The 12,549-nt window shown below is 39.4% G+C and overlaps 1 protein-coding gene and 1 long non-coding RNA gene across 2 annotated transcripts in view; one reads left to right on the forward strand and one right to left on the reverse strand.

The window, feature by feature from the left end:
- LOC128016231 (uncharacterized) overlaps positions 1–12,549 on the reverse strand; it is a 241,252-nt gene that overhangs the window by 40,609 nt on the left and 188,094 nt on the right. The gene's annotated exons all lie outside the window — the stretch shown is intronic.
- LOC128016225 (uncharacterized) overlaps positions 8,933–12,549 on the forward strand; it is a 61,566-nt gene continuing 57,949 nt past the window's right edge. Inside the window, exon 1 of the mRNA XM_052600729.1 lies at positions 8,933–9,035. The gene's annotated coding sequence lies outside the window, so the exon portion shown is untranslated. The remainder of the gene's footprint in view (positions 9,036–12,549) is intronic.

The following is a 12,549-nucleotide window of genomic DNA, read 5'->3' on the forward strand; positions in this document are numbered from 1 at the left end:
CTCCTTACAACCTGCCCAAAATTGAATTCATAATGAGCTCACACATTACTCACACTGTGAGGATCGCAGTATGAGGATCGTTTGAGTTCACAATGAGCTGACGTATTACTCACACTGTGAGGATAAAAGTATGAGGATCTTGTGATGTCACTGTGATCATTGCATGATCTCAAGTGTTGACTGTGTTGCCGAGCAAATTAGATTTTTGATCAGACATATAATCAATCAGAATCCAACTGTATTTCAAACTCACAATCCAATATATGAAATCATGATCACAATGTTGCATACTGTAGATAGATAGATAGATACAAACAAAACACACACCTCTGTCTATATATATTTTTCTGTTTCATAGCCACCTCCTTTGCCCCATTAATGTTTCCTTCTCAGATCATCTTATTTTCTCTACCTGCAGCTCTTGATGTGCAGCAGCCCTTAACTTATTTATGTCCCACCTCAATAACAGCCGAAGTGGTTTGCAATACCATTTACACAATAAGAACATTGTACGTAACATTTGTAATTTTCGGTGCCTGTAAAGTGACTTGTTTGGTTCAGTTAGTTTTGTCGTGGCCACGACATATAACTTGTGGCCACGAGATATTAATTTGTGGGAACGTCATATTAACTCGTGGGAACGTCAAATTATGTCATGGCCACAAGATTATTTTGTCGAGGTAAGGACATCCTTATGTCGTGGCCTCGAGATGCTATGTGGAGGGAACGACATCCATTTCTCGTGACCATGACTTCTTATGTTGTTGGGGCAATGACATGATTTTCTCGTGGCCACGAGTTTAATGCGTAAACAAAACTTTGTGACCATAGCAACCCAGGATTATCAGAGATGGAATCATTAATATTATTTATACATATAAAATTTATGCATTTACATTTTATGCATTTATGACATTTGTTAATGTCGAGCATTTACACTATGCTATTCAGACTAAAAGTATTCAGAATGTTAAGAAATCGAAATTGAAGCAAAAAATTTATATAAACAAAATAAAAAATATACAACCAATAATTATAGGCTAATAATAATAATAAACACATATTACGTGGAAAATACTATCAGTTAAGGAACTTACAAGATGGATAAAAAAAAGTTTTTATAATTGTATTATGCACTTTGTCATATTTATGATAAACTTCATTTGAATGCTGACGATCGCATGTAATGCAGCCCGATAGCCAAAGCATACAGTTAATATAATAATTACTTAATTCAAAATAAAATATTAATGAATCCATCTCTGATAATCCAGGGTTTCTATGGTCACGAAGGTTTGTTTACACATTAAACTCGTGGCCACGAGAAAAACATGTCGTTCCCTCAGCATAAGAATAAAAGGATGTCCTTACCCCGACAAAATGATCTCATGGCCACGACTTAATATGACGTTCCCATGAGCTATGACGTTCCCACAAATTAATATCTCGTGGCCACGACATATTAATCACGTTTCCACAAGTTATTATTTCGTGGCCACGACGAAACTAAGTAAACCTTACAGGCACCGTAGTAATTAAAGATTACTGCATAGGGTGACCATTTGAGCCATTTTCCCAGGACACATCCTTGCCAGGATTTTTATATTGTCTAAAATATCCAGATTTTGGCTGTTTGTGCGGTTCAGATCGATCATTGTATGACATTCATAAGAGTTAGAGAGCAGAGCAGATGGCTCCTTATGCATTCAAATCACTCTCTTGGTACTTTGGTGTCATACAATGATCTGTGTGCAGCAACGCTTCAAGTTGAAGGAACAAACACCTAACATGTACGTGTATTTAATTTCTTTGATCGTTCTCTGTAGCTCTTGTTACGTCCCGCATATGTCTAGGGGTAAATGTGGACGCAACAAAAGTAAAATATTTTAAAGAGCATTGCTCTGAGTCCTGCCACAGCACCACACGCAACAAGTTGTCCAAAAACAGATTTTATTACTTTACAGCTTGTGGAACAAGTACAAAAAGAGAATGGAAGCATTAACTTCCGGAGAGGATAAGGCCAAAAACAACAAACAAAACAAGCTAACTGGAATTAATGACCTGTAACTATACTAACAAAGAAAAAGAAAACAAATACAGGTTTATACCCTAGCTCCCTTCCTAGCCCAAAAACAGGAGAAAACAGGGTTAAACAGAAATGGCATCCACCTCCCTACAGCTTCCAAAATCAAAAATAACAAAACACAAGTAGGCAAACATTAAAGTGGCCACTAAAAGAGATGTTAATAATAGCAGCGACAAACTAACTAGAATAACAGAAGGTAAGTATTAAAGAATATCACAATGAATAAAGAAACAAAACTACTACAATACCCAAAGCAGAACACTAAGCAGCTCAACAACCACCAACTGAGACAACAGGCTGGGCAGAACACAGGCAACGCTCTGGAAAAAGCTCTTGGGGAACGTTCTCTCTTCTCTGGTAGCTGGATCTCTGCTTTTATTCGGACTCTCTCTTGATTGGTAAGCAGGTACAGCTGGAAGCAATCAACTACCTGCCAGGCAGTTGGAGGAGAAATCATGGAAAAAAAAAAAAAAAAAAAAAAACACATTAAAAGAATACATTCAATGAACACTGCGTCTCCAGACGTAACACCCCCACCCGTAGTTACAAACTATGATTTCTTGTAGTTTGTAAAAAGAGAGAAACAAGGATCAGTCATCAATATGAGCTCTTGATAAAGCATCTGCTACTACATTCTCCACTCCTTTTTTATACTTTATATCAAGAACAAACTCTTGCAGCATAAGAGACCATCTCAATCTCTGGTTTGAGTTTGCCATCCGAGACAGGAAGATGAGAGGGTTGTGGTCAGTGTATACAATAATAGGGCCCATATTACCGTTACCCACGTAGACTTCAAAATTTTGCAGGGCCAACAACAAGGTGAGAGCTTCCTTTTCGATGGTACTGTAATTTCTTTGGCACCTGGTGAATTTCTTCGAAAAGTAGCATACTGGATGTTCAATTCCCGCTTTGTCATCTTGCAACAACACTGCCCCGGCACCCACGCCACTAGCATCCACCTGTAGCTTAAAAGGCAAATCAAAATTCGGAGCAGACAACACAGGAGCATGACATAACAGATCTTTAGCAGAATAAAATGCAGCTTCACTCGCAGCATTCCACACAAACTTCTGTTCTGCTTTAAGGAGATCAGTTAAGGGTGTGACAACAGTAGCAAAGTTCTTACAAAAGCCACGGTAGTACCCAGTCATCCCCAGAAAACGGCGCAACTCCCGCTTGTTACTTGGCTGTGGAAAATCGATTATAGCCTGTATCTTAGCTTGCACAGGCCTCACTTGGCCCTGGCCAACTAATTTGCCGAGGTAGGTCACTCTTGTCTTAGCAAATTCACACTTAGCTAAGTTTAAGGTAAGCTGGGCTTCCAGCAATCGTTTGAACACCAACTCAAGACTTTGAACATGTTCCTCCCATGTTGCAGAATAGATAACCATGTCGTCTAGATAGACTTCACAGTTGGGCACACCCGACAGTACCTTCAGCATCAACCGCTGGAATGTTGCTGGCGCATTTCGCATGCCAAACGCCATAGATTTATACTGTAGGAAACAATCAGGAGTCACAAACACTGAGATTTCTGAAGCACGGGGGGTGAGAGGAACTTGCCAGTATCCTTTTAATAAGTCTAGCTTGGTAACAAAACTAGCTGACCCCACTCGGTCAACACAGTCCTCAATTTGAGGAAGAGGAAAGGAATCAGGCTTAGTTACAGAATTCACCTTCCTAAAATCAGTACAGAATCGCCACGAGCCGTCAGGTTTGGGTACGAGCAAACATGGTGAACTCCATGGACTTTGACTTGGCACTGCGAAGCCGTGAGTCAACAAATATTCTACCTCCATCTTCATAACCTGACGCTTATTGGGATTTGCACGGTATGGATGCTGTTATATAGGCCTGCATTCACCAACATCAATGTCATGAGTGACCACGGTAGTTTGTGATGGTACATCATTAAACAGCATATGATACTTTTCAATTAGCCGGACCACACGATCACACTGGGGGGCAGACAGATAAGATAGATGTGACTGCAAGTTAGGCAAGAGGGCAGAGTTAGACAGTGTATCACATGAAGCAATGGCATCTTTACTCCAAAGACCATCTAAATCAGGAGAGTACACAGAAGACAAGTTAACAGCAGTGGTAGCAACAACAGGGAGAGGGTCAACAGGATCATGCTGAGACTTATCACCATCTCTACTAATGTCAGCCTTAAGCATATTAATGTGGCACACAAACGAGTCTTATGCTTACAATCGGGAGTAGAAACTACATAATTTGTGTCACTCAACTTCTTCTCAATCTGATAAGGTCAAGAAAATCTTGCCTGCAAAGGTGAACCAGGCAGAGGAAGCAGTGTTAAGACCTTATCACCAGGCTGGAAGTTACGCTGAAGACTACCCTTGTCGTAGCGAAGTTTCATTTTGGACTGGGTTTCAGCAAGATGAACTCTAGCTAACTCCCTTTGTGCAGATGCTTTGTGTAGATGCTCCCGTACAGTACTCACATAGTCTAGCACAGACTTACGAGGAGATTCCCTAGTTAGAAACTGCTCACTTAGTTTTAATGGGCCGCGAACTGAATGGCCAAAAACCAGCTCAGCAGGGCTAAATCCCAGGGATTCTTGAACGGTTCCTCTCACAGCGAACATCAAAAATGGCAAACCCTCCACCCAATCTTTACCAGTCTCGGTGCAGTATGTACGCAGAAGAGACTTCAGGGTTTGGTGGAACCACTCCAGAGCTCCCTGTGTCTCTGGATGACATGCAGTGGACAACTGGTGCTCTACACCCAACTCTTTCGTTACCTCCTTAAATAATTTAGAGGTAAAATTGGACCCCTGGTCACTTTGGATGACTCTTGGCAAGCCAAAAACTGAACAGAACTTGATCTCACGGGCTACAGTTTTAGCTTTGATATTCCGCAAAGGAACAGCTTCAGGGTAACGAGTACTAGCACACATAATGGTTAAAAGATATTGGTGTCCAGTTTTAGCTTTAGGCAATGGGCCTACACAGTCAATAATAAGCCTCTCAAACGGTTCTCCAAAAACTGGCATGGGCTGTAGTGGAGCAAGTGGAATTGTTTGATTGGGCTTTCCACCTAACTGGCAGACGTGACATGAGCGTACGAATCTAGACACATTTCATGCCCGGCCAAAAAAAAAAAAATGTCTGGCAATTCGATGATACGTCTTTGTGACACCCAGGTGTCCTGAACACATGTTCATGGGCCAATTTCAAAATCTGATTACGGTATGCCTCCGGTAACACAATTTGGAACACAGTCAAAAATTCTGCATCTGTGGCACGTGGTCTCCAACGCATGAGAACGTCATCATCCCAAAAATAACCAACTGTTATCTGAAGAATTACAGCCTTGTCCACAGTACTACCAATACATGTAGCAAGTGACAGATCAGAACGTTGTTCAGCAGCTAACTGGGTTCTATTCACTTTTAAAGGGAGTTTACCTTCACTACTCATGCCACTTAATTCTGACGAAACCGGACTGATATAGAGCTCACTCTCTACAGTCTGTGGAGAAGACAGAAAGGAATCAGAGGTATCGATCACACTTTCAAACTTCTTTGATTGAGCACGAGTTACGGCGCATGCCGGAAAAGTAGTAGAATGCTGCATCAGGCTGTTTTGAGCAGACCAATCAGGATCTTCAGATACAATTGGAGAAGGAAAGACTTTGCCACCTGCTAAATCATTTCCTAAAATCATGCTTACCCCTTCGACGGGCAGTTGTGATCGCACACCAATGTTCACGCAACCAGAAACAAGAGCGGACTTTAAATAGATACTATGCAGCGGAAGTGAGATGCAGCCCAATTCAATCCCACGGACTAGTACACTAGAACCAGTGTAAGAATCAGTGGAGAATGGAAGCACGTTGTCTAAAATTAAGGACTGCGCTGCTCCTGTATCTCTAAGCATCAGAATTGGCCTAAAGTCAGAATCTTCAGAAAGAGCTATAGAGCTCTTCATTACAAATGGACTGAAAGTACTCGGGCCAAATTGTAAACTTACAGCACTCTCAGGAACAGCATTAACGAATGCTACGCTTTTAGATTTAGCAGAGTTTTTCTGTTTCCAGGCTTTGCAACTTGAAATAAGATGCCCTGGGTCAAGACAGTAAAAACATACCCGCTTATCCTCGATTTTCCTGGAGCCTTGCGAAATCGGTTTAACAGGGTTAGCCACCGACAAATTCTTAGCGAATTTCTCCTCGGAGGAGAAAGTTTTAACAGAACGCATAGAAGGAAAAACAGTTCTGTGCGTAAGCACATACTCGTCTGCCAAAACTGCCGCCTCCGCAAGCTTACTCACTTTTTGTTCATTCATATGAACTACGACACCCTCAGGAACACAACTCTTGAAATCCTCCAGCAACCAAAGTTCCTGAAGTTCTTCAAAAGCCAGGACCCTGCTTGCGAAGCACCACTTCTCAAACAGTACCCGCTTTACCCTTGCGAACTCAGTAAAAGTTTGGCTAGGCAGCTTCGAACACATCCTAAACTTCTGCCTGTACGCTTCAGGGACTAATTCATAGGCACAGAGCACAGCGGATTTAACAGCATCATAATCTAACGAACTCTCAACTGGCAATGCTGCACATGCCTCTTGAGCTTTGCCAGCAATATTGCTCTGCACCAAAAGAGCCCACAAATCCTTTGGCCGGTTCAATTTTGTGGCAATACGCTCAAATGCTACGAAGTACGCATCCACTTCCCCTTCACGAAAGGGAGGGACCAATCTCACATACCTACTCACATCAAACACCGTTTCTACTGGTGCAAAAGCACTGTCTGAGGGAGGACGAGACCTATGCAAAGGAGTCGGCCTACTATGAAGTGTCTGAGCTTCGAGGTCCAACTTTCGAAGCTTAATATGTCGATCTGCCTCAATTTCTAGAGCTCTCAACTTTAACCGCTGAGTTTCATACTCCTGCTTCTTGAGCTCAAGCTCTAATTCTTTTAACCGAAGTGCAGTCAAAGGATCAGAACTTGCGTCACCACCTTTACTAGGAGAAATCGACTGTTCTACCGTAGCTTCCACACCCACGTTAGAATCTGCTGGCAAAATACCTTCTTGAACAAGCTTTCGGTACAACTCATCTTTGATACGTTGTTTCTTTGCCTCCTTGCTGACAGGAACATTAAAAAACTCTGCAATCACAATCAGATCTTTTTTTCCTACACCTGTCAAACTCTTCCACTGTCAGAGACAAAGTAAACTTAACCAAATCAAATTCCATTATTCGAATTATAACGTATACACTTCCTCACCCACACGAGTTCAAAGCTGCTGAAAAACCTACGACACCCAAAAACTAAACTTATGTTCCACAAAATAATTGAACGAGCCCCCAATTGTTACGTCCCGCATATGTCTAGGGGTAAATGTGGACGCAACAAAAGTAAAATATTTTAAAGAGCATTGCTCTGAGTCCTGCCACAGCACCACACGCAAAAAGTTGTCCAAAAACAGATTTTATTACTTTACAGCTCGTGGAACAAGTACAAAAAGAGAAGGGAAGCATTAACTTCAGGAGAGGATAAGGCCAAAACAACAAACAAAACAAGCTAACTGGAATTAATGACCTGTAACTATACTAACAGAGAAAGAGAAAACAAAATACAGGTTTATACCCTAGCTCCCTTCCTAGCCCAAAAACAGGAGAAAACAGGGTTAAACAGAAAATGGCATCCACCTCCCTACAGCTTCCAAAATCAAAAATAACAAAAACACAAGTAGGCAAACATTAAAGTGGCCGCTAAAAGAGATGTTAATAATAGCAGCTACAAACTAACTAGAATAACAGAAGGTAAGTATTAAAGAATATCACAATGAACAAAGAAACAAAACTACTACAATACCCAAAGCAGAACACGAAGCAGCTCAACAACCACCAACTGAGACAACAGGCTGGGCAGAACACAGGCAATGCTCTGGAGAAAGCTCTTGGGGAACGTTCTCTCTTCTCTGGTAGCTGGATCTCTGCTTTTATTCGGACTCTCTCTTGATTGGTAAGCAGGTACAGCTGGAAGCAATCAACTACCTGCCAGGCAGTTGGAGGAGAAATCATGAAAAAACACAGAAACACATTAAAAGAATACAAATCAATGAACACTTCGTCTCCGGACGTAACACTCTCACCATCTCACATGCCACGACTGGTTGATTATATAACATAGCTGCATGTTATTGGTCAAACTACTTTGGATGTTTTAGGCAATATATAAATCTTGGAAAGGACGCGTCCTGGGAAAATGGCTCATATGGTCACACCTTATTACTGCATGATTGCCTGACTGGAAATAATTCAAATTATGACAATGTTTCTTTTATCCTAAAACACAACATAATTTGATTGCATGTGTTGCTAGGTCAACATATTTTGTTGACCCTGGAACAACATTTTACTCCAAAAATTTAATCTTGACCATATCCATACACCTAAACCTAACCTTAACCATGAGTAATCCCTAAAATCTGGGGGAATTTTACATGAATGACACTGACGTACAAGCACCAAACAGTGATGGTAAGCATAAACTTCACAAAATCTATAAACTTGTTAGTCAAATCTGATTGTTGATCTGATCAACAATGTTGTTCCAGGGTCAACAAAGATGTTGTCCCAGGAACATGTCTCACTTGGTAAAATCAGGTTCTGCGAATACCACATCATCACACAATATCAAGATCACAAACTGCTTTAAAGTGTTGTGTTAACCTTTAAACTCATTGGTCAGTCTTTTATTCTCACACTGACCTCCTGCTTGTTATGTTAAAAGGTGTAAAGAAAAAGAATGTACAGGAAGCTCACTCAGGAAACAGGAAAGGTGTTTGCACGCTCCTGCACAATGCAGTTTTTAGTCGCTTGAAGAAGTTGTTGATGAGGTTTATGCTCAGAAGTACTGTCACAGTAATACAGAAAAAAAGCTGGAGCTGCATTGTTATCTTTTAAAAAGGTATGTGCATTTTTAAAGATACCTTTCTGGATTTTCTGAAGAATTTTAGCAAATGAACATATTTTGTTACCTCAGACAAGTTACAGGAACAATAGGTACTGTGATCTTTCACATGTATTATTTATTGACATTTATAGTGTTTGGTTACCCACTGGGAGTGGAACTACTGGGTGAAAAACATAACGTTACAAAATGGAACTTGTCTTCAAGACTATTGCTATCTTACTTTTCTTGAATGTCCATTTATTTAAATTATATTTTGGTCTAATCTATTACTATTATTATTATTATTATTATTATTTTGGTACAAAACAGAAATATGATGATATAAAAAATGTCTCTATAGTAAGTAATCTAAACATTGACTAACAAAAGGTTTTTAGTTTTATATTTAAGTAATATTATGGCTTGTATTTAAGGAAAATATATTTATTGAGCACAGATTTACTTAATCATATTACTTATGATTCCATTCATTTTCTATGTGCAGTCTACTAGATTGTAATTAAGGGCTCAAAAATAATTTTTAATGTTGAAATCATTTGTAGCTCCTACATGCTTTGCATGGGACTCATGGGATTTTTTTATTTTCTTCTTTTCTTATTTTTTTTGTTAACAACTTGAAATGTTCTTCTGGAAACAATAGTATAAAACAAAAAGTAAGCCCTTCCTCCTTTGACAAAGTGACAAAGTGATGTGACATACAGCCAAGTATGGTGACCATACTCAGAATGAAGTCCGAGGCTAAAGTGCCCTTGTGATCTGGTCTGCCCTCGGTCCGTGATTTTAGAAGAGGGTACGAGTGTGCTATATGAAGATTTTTGATGGTGGATAATAAAAATATCTGCACGATCTGCTTTTGAATAAATAACCTTGTATTGTGCTACTGCGCATATTCTATCGCGCTAGGGAGGGGCTAGCAGGTGCTTCAGCACCCCTATAGCATCCCCCCATAAAAAATTATAATAGCCTGTTTTGGTTATATTTAATTGCAGGACTCCAAAATGCAACTTTTTTTTCTGCCTATGTGACAACATTTTGTGAGCGGTTGCCCTGGCGTGACTACCGCGTTGTTCAACAGTAGACAGTATGTAAATAGGTATTCAACTCATAAGCACTGCCATTTCTGTTGCATATGTGAAACATCAATCGGCAACTCGTTTGAACTGTGCAGCGTTTCGAGCCTGGTTTCACTGCATCAGCACGAGCGCAAAGCTGCAGGCAGCAAAAAAAAGCCTAGTGAACCAAACTGAGAGACCATTTTGATAGTGAATTGGTGAATTTTTGTTAAATGTGAGCCAAAATCATCACAATTAAAAGAATCAAATACTTAAACTCCTTCAGTTTGTGTGCATTGAAGTAATACACAAGTTTAACAATTTGAGTTGAATCACTGAAATAAAGGAACTTTTCCACGACATTCTAATTTACTGAGATGCACCCTGTAATACAGCATGTGGTGTAGTCTATGCCATGGCTCATCTTATTAGTTTTTGTTAATAACATTTTGTAAGCTAGATTGTCACTGTACCTTGTTTTAATGTTGTTGTGGTTTTTTAATGAAAACATAACATTGAATCCATATTTTTTTTTAATCTCAATAAGTGAAAGGTGTATAAATTAAAAGTTCTCTGGTGCTGCCCCTGGCTGAAGTTCTGGCGCAGCGTAATTAATATAATGCGACATACATTAACATCAGTGTTAACTCAGCGATAGAGTTACTCTCATGGTACACTGCACTTATTCACAAAAGTATATATATATATTTTTTTCTTTAAAGCCTTACTGGTTATTTAAATGTTTCATTCATGTGCTGTTCTGACGTGCATTTTTTCTGAGTACACTAAAAGTGTGTGCACGACAAAGCCCTTCAAACTGTGCCTGATTACTGAACTAAGTTATGTTTTGTGTTAATGTTTTTTTGTGGTAATACTGTGTAATGAGTTTGAGTTGTGTCCGCTGTAGCATTCTTTCATCTTTTTTCTTGTTATAGGTCCTGTGAACAAAGACTTAGTTTGTTGTTTTTTGGCTGTCAACAACCCAGCTCAAAACTGATGCTTTTGGTTCATTAATGTGGCACACCTTAAAGTTAAAGTGGTGTCCGCAGCAAACTTGGAAGAGTGTATTTTGGTTATTGGAGAAGTTGTTAGACATAAAATTGTTTCATATTGTTTATTGTAAAATTGTATCATATGTTTTGGGAATGTTCAGTAATCAGTCATTTTTGGACTCAAGTTTGTCAGTGGAATTGATTAACTTTAAGATAATTTCAGATCCTTGCCTGTGCTTTCTTAATGATGAGTCTTCTTTGAACCTTGGCACAATGGACAAAAGGACTCTTTTTCATGTTTCACTGCTGCAAAGAAAACAGCAATCACACATTGGTGGGACGCTAAGGCAGACTTCTCAAGACTGTGGTTATTGAATATATAAAGGACTCTTTTTCATGTTTCACTGCTGCAAAGAAAACAGCAATCACACATTGGTGGGACGCTAAGGCAGACTTCTCAAGACTGTGGTTATTGAATATTCAACATATAGTTAATATGGAATGCTCTTTAGCTAGATTTAATAAAGCTAAACCAAAACAGTACAGGTCTGGCAAAGAGTTTATTAGGTAGTAAGATGTATCTCCTTAGAATCATAAGTACTTGTATCTAGGGTATTACTATGTCATGTAAAGAAGGGATCCTCAAATCTGGACCTTGAGATCCACTTTCCTGCAGAGTTTAGCTCTAACCCTAATCAAACACACCTGAGCATGCTAATCAATGCCAATTAATGTCTTTGGGATCATTAGAGAATCCCAGACAGGTGAGGTTGATCAGGGTTGGAGCTAAACACTGCAGTGCATTGGACCCCCAGGGCAAGATTTGAGGAAGGGGGATGTAAAGTATTAATCTTAGATGTAGGTAGTGCTGACAGAATTTTTTTCTTATATGTATCTCTGTTTTGTTAGGTTCTGGTTTATTTTTATTTGTGTGTGTGTGTGTGTGTGTGTTCTTTTGAAGAAAAAAAAATTAAGTACAATTGTGTAACAGGACTAACAGCACTTTTTTGGTAATGAAATTGTCACATTTTGCATTAGATTTATCATGTAATTACTCTGATGTTACACAGCATCTACCAGTAATTTATGCTTCACGTATAAATTGTGGTTGGTGTCCAGAATGTTACGCTTTATAATGTAGACAGTTCCTGAGGAGTTACCATGTAAATTCACCGGAATTACTGTGGTGCACCAAACCAACTCGAGATCCAACTAGTCCCAATTTACATATCCCTAAACCTACTCATATCCACCCCTTTGATCCCACTTCCACCTCTAAACCTCCCCATCTCCACCCCTGGATCAAATGGTTCATACTGTTGTTACATACTGTTGTTACAAAATGTAGTTATATATGTCCAGTTACACATTTGTACTTACATAATTCATTCAGAGGGTTTTTACATGTGTGTAGTTAAATAAATATTTCAACTGTAGATACTATGTACCAATGTGTATTTACAC

This window comes from Carassius gibelio, chromosome A6 (assembly GCF_023724105.1).
Source record: "Carassius gibelio isolate Cgi1373 ecotype wild population from Czech Republic chromosome A6, carGib1.2-hapl.c, whole genome shotgun sequence".
Classification (NCBI taxonomy): domain Eukaryota; kingdom Metazoa; phylum Chordata; class Actinopteri; order Cypriniformes; family Cyprinidae; genus Carassius; species Carassius gibelio.